This window comes from Limulus polyphemus, unplaced genomic scaffold (genome assembly GCF_000517525.1).
Source record: "Limulus polyphemus unplaced genomic scaffold, Limulus_polyphemus-2.1.2 Scaffold4902, whole genome shotgun sequence".
In the NCBI taxonomy this organism is placed as follows: domain Eukaryota; kingdom Metazoa; phylum Arthropoda; class Merostomata; order Xiphosura; family Limulidae; genus Limulus; species Limulus polyphemus.
In genome coordinates this window covers 6,850-12,332 of record NW_013670512.1, presented here as the reverse complement: position 1 = coordinate 12,332, position 5,483 = coordinate 6,850, and positions in this window count along the sequence as shown.

Below are 5,483 nucleotides of genomic sequence, written 5' to 3'. Positions count from 1 at the left end.
GGAGTGGCGTGATACTAGTCACGTGACCTCGCTGACGCAACAATATAAACCTTTTACACAAACCCAAAAATTGAAATAAAATAAGTGCTTCGATCATTAACCAAATAAAGTTAAATTCACTAAAATCAAGAAAATACAAAATCAAAAACCGAAATTACTTAATTTCAATGATAAAATACAATGGAATAAGAAAAATAAGTCTACACATTCGTTACCATTGATCGATTGCAACACAAATGCAAAATCAGAACTATACAATAATGCAAAAAATAAAGATAAATACTTCAACAAAGATCATATATAAAGTTGTAGATAGATGGTTGCATCACATGAGACTGTCAACTAATTAGCTATCAATAGTAAGAGCAATGTCATCTGCACCTGCTCAAACATTTTGGAATGAAAAGACTGTAGGCTAGAAATTACTCATTATTTATATATAACGTTCAGAAATATGGACATATATATATATATGCTTAAATTTATATATAAAATAATCATAATGAAAGAAGAAAGTATATATATCATACCACACATATAAAGCAAAGATAAAATGAGTTTTCACAAAATGCAGAGATTCATGTGCATACAGATATATACAAACATACAAAAAATGAAAGGTATTTTGCATGGCTGTGGAAATCAAGAGCTCCTCACTATTACTTAAGCCTCGACAGGAGGCCCTCCTGTGCTTTGTTTAATGTTGAGATTTTGGGCTAGTTCAGCATGAGGTACCTAGATCTCTTCCTGTAGTAGCGAAAGTAATTATGCTCCCTTCTGAGGTTGGTACTCCTTTCTGTTGTACAGTGCTCAGGCATCTGCCTACTTAGTGGCTTGCTCCTAAGAATGGCAGTTGAAGGATGGGATCTGCTGAAGATTCAGATGTTGTATGATTTCTGCCGAAGATGTGGTGGGTAGTTCTATCTTCCCCAGCTGCTGAGGCTGGGTGTAGAGTCATTTGGCAAGTAGAGGAGGTATAGCAACTGATGTGGATGCTTCCACATTGGTGTGAGGAGCTGATGCCTGGGCTGATAACACCTGGTACCCTAATTACAAGTAGGTAAGCATTACTGGTGCTGGAACCAGCTCTAAGAAGATTTTAATTCTAGTAAGATTTATTTCAGCTTTGGAATGTGGTGGTTCTTTTACAGTTGGATACTCATTAGAAGATGATGTATTTTCCCCACCTGACACTTACTAATGGGTCAACTTAGGGTCCTATTCTGAGCCTCCAAAGGCTCAGCTGATTCTGATTTAACAAGAGTTAGTATCATTTCCGGGCACTCTTTGTTGGGCAACGGGTAAACTGGGTTCTACTGAGGTGTTGATTGTGGCAGGCATCTCAGTCCCCATAAATTCATCTCATGGTAGCTCTGTATTTGTCATCCAGTTCATGGTGGTATAGGATGTTGGGACTTTTGAAGACTTGTTAATTTGTCTGTGGTTTCATTAAGAGCTTGCATATCTGACTAGTCAACAAGCAATGTGTTTTCATCCATTGGCTCTGATTCTTTCTGTCTGAGCATTTGATCAGCTTCCAGAGTCTTAGGAAGAGCAGAATAACCGAAAATTTAATGGAAGTTCCCGATGAAAAAATTCTCAATGTATCTTTCTTACATTTTGGTGCAGCAATTTCTCTCTCAGCCATTTACATTCGGACGTCATTTTACAAAACAAGTACTTGCCAAATGATGTTACTTTAAAACTATGCCTCATACGAAACAAAGATGCATTTTGTATTATGTCAATGATGAATCAGGTTTCAAGATTGTTCTAAAATACGTTTCAATTTATGTTAGAAAAGTCAATATCAGTCCATCAGTCATTCTGTCGCACGCAAAAGTCTTTCAGAAGTGAAGTGCTAAATGTCCTTTGAAACACATAGAGTGCAAATCATTTTTAATTTCTCAGGGAAACTTGCAAACATCTATCAATAACGTATTTTTAGGTCAAGTACCCACACGTCTTGTTATAGGATGTGTTGATAAATGTGTTTTTAATGGATATTGGAAGAAAAACTCACAACTTCAAACATTAAAATATCAATTTATTTACAATCAATGTCGACGGAAAGGAGATTTCCGCACGGCCGTTACAATCAGAATGACATCAATTCCATGGCAGTCAATGTGGATGGAAAACAGATTTCTGCTCGACCTTTACAACTTGATTTGGATTCGGAGCCGTATGCACGAAGCTATGAAACATTATTTAGAGGAGCGGGAAAACAGTTTAAAGATCCCTGAATCCATATGGGATATAACGAATACGAGGGAAGATATACACCTTTTGTTTCTGATCTTACACCCAATCTATCCATTGGTGATTCACACTTTATCTTGGTGAAACAGGGAAATTTATTTATTGAGATACGATTTGGAAAGCATTACTCAACACTATAAACGTCCTTGCCTATGCAGAATTTTAGTCCATTTTTGAAATTGGTCAGTCTAGAAACATCATCACTGATATCTAAGAAGCAATGAACACGAGAGATTTATTCTATACTCACAAGATTTGTGTATGCATAATAACCTGGGAGGTGTGCTTGCAAGTGATCAACTGCCTAACCGTGCAGATAAAGAGCTGTACATCATCAATTAGGATCCGAGTCATAAACCTGGAAGTCACTGGGTATGTATCTACTTTGGTTGAAATGAGAAAGAATAATATTTTGATTCCCCTTGGTCTGCCTTCACAACATAAAAAAATCACCAAAAAGAACTGTCAAATGTGGACTTACAATAAGAAGGTTGTGCAAGGACCTTATTACACAATGAGTGGTCAATTTTATATATATTATGAGTATTACAAAATTAGACACGTATCCAAACAACAATTATCTAAATTTGGATCTCGTAAAGATATTAATGATATGTTTGTTTGTAATTTTACTACAAGGCAATTTAATGTAAAAATGTCTTTACTAGATATGCCTATATTATGTAGGTTGAATATCAAAATAATTATCGTATGAAGATTAATAAACTTAAGGTTTTTAAAGTTGAAAATATTATCAGAGTGATTTACATTACTCAGTTTATATAAGAGATATTAATCTTCTTAAATCATAATAGCCTTAGTTGTAGATCACTTGATGATTTAAACCATAATTATCTACAACGATTATCAGTAATCGGTGTCTGTCTCGTCATGAGAATTTTTCATTACACACTATAATTATACGTGATTGATTCATGAGAGTATATAATCATTGTCAATAACTGGAGTTTTAAACTATAATTATCTACAATTATTGTCATTAATTGGCGTCACTTCCTGTAACTATCTGTCATTACGCACTATGCTTTGTTAATTAAAGGTTAATTAATTAATTGGATAATTAATTCATATGTAATTAATGTTGTATCAATTAATGGGATGGTTAATATGTAAATGATATGAAAACTGAATTAATTAATTAATAGGTATATCTAATTAATTAGGTTAATTAAATGCTCTACCCATTATGCCCTAGGGAACTTCTGGGTTCAACGACCCTTATGCCCTTGGGTGTGTGCATTGTTTACTTCCAACGTCAGGGTCCCATCCTAACTATTATGGTCCTACTAAGAGCATAAAGGAGAAAATCAGGGATGAATACCATAAATTTAAGTTTAAATTGACCAATAGAATGAGAGATATACAAAACTATTGGAAACCTAAGGGTTTAGGTAAATAAGAAAATAATAACTCCTCAAAACGTAAATACCTTCTGATTCACGCTTGCACTATAATGATGCATAATGAAAATGTTGGAACATAAAACTACAAATACTGAAAAAATAAGCTACATAGCATAGAACGTACAAGTTAGCAAACATTACGTTTCTTGGAAAAGTCTTAATTCACGAGTGTCAATAACCTATAAATGACCTAAAAGCTAAAGTTTACTGCTTCTTACTTACCTCATAGGGTTTGAAAAAAACTAATATTATATATTTGTTAGTATTGACAATCAATGATCCATAGCAAAATTGAGTAGTAATCACACATCAGGCCGAACTGTTTTCCGACAGAGCAGAAAGATAGGTTCATCAAATTACAAGAGGTTCAAACAAGGTACTTATCACAAAGTAATCCAGTGTTCTCCGAGTTCATGAAAGGGAAATAAATAGGCTGAACACAGTTGTACAAAAATACAAGGAACAATCATTATTCAGTATGTACAAACACAGTATGTGTACTTGCGTATGGGTGATGGACAATTTCTTTTACTGGTGAACTAGATCTAAAAAGTTTCTCTCTCTCTCATAATTTGTTCTGGATTAATTAAATCTTACTTTACTTAGTCAAAATGGTAATGTCAAACTCACCAGAGTGACTAGTGTTTCCACGTTACTGGTCATTCCATTTTAAAATAAGGAAGGTTAGAATATCGAGAAAGTTGTATCGAGAAAGAATAAACTAGTTGTAATTAAGAAAGGACTTGTATCGCTGAAGTTTCTCGGAAAGAATTTCTACGGGAAATTAACAAACAAGCAGATACGCAACACTATATAAATATCTAGAACAGCTTGCAAATCTCGAAATATAAGAAGATATAAAACGCTTCGTATTACTGAATACCGCAATAAAACTCTAATATATTTCAATATCAATATTATCAAAGCAGAAAGAACAGACCAAAACGAAAAGGATGCCTTAATCTTTGGTTATATTATTTTACATAATTTTACTTAAATATCCATTAAGAAAAAAGGAAATTTTGTGCAACAACAACAAAAAAAAAAACTGATAAAATTATAATACGGGAAGCCCAATAACCTGATCACCTTCGGAAGGTAGATCTTCCTAATCCAAGATGAGGATGGCTCAGTTTTAGAAAGCAAGTTAGCGAGTTTCTAATTTTGTGATGTTTCTCAGGCAAGCATTCATTTGAACACAACACATTTAGTTATGTGCCATTAAGACGTTTACTGAAAATCATACTACTGAGCTGACTAGTGAAAACGATTAAGATAATTTAAGTGCCTAGTGTCATAAAGTTGACTAATACAGGCAGAAATTAAAACAATTCTCATTGCTTTTGTTTTCCCCTTTTGTGGTCTCTTGAGATAGAATTTAAACTAAATAGCCAATTATTAAAACAACATCTGAAGATTTGGGCTGGTTTGTTAAACAAGGTTCTAATTAAGAATGACTTGAGTGAGAAAAAAAGTGGCAAATCCTTTAAAAACAAAAAAAAATGTCATCATACAAAAACAAAGGGGAACTGGTACATTAAATATTGGTGGACAAATGTTGAAGAACACAACTGTCCTTTGTTTACAGGATCAGCTTATTGTGTAGTATACCTACAGGATGTGGAATGGGAGATGCCAGTGCAACAAGAAGATTAAGTAGGTTTTGAAAATATTGCTCTCACTTAAACTTATATAACAATCTTTATACTCTGTAATGACCCCCATACTGCTTTTTTCACCTACTCTGCTTGGCCAGAGATACTACTACCGACTTTCAACTTTTCTGTCCTCCTGTAC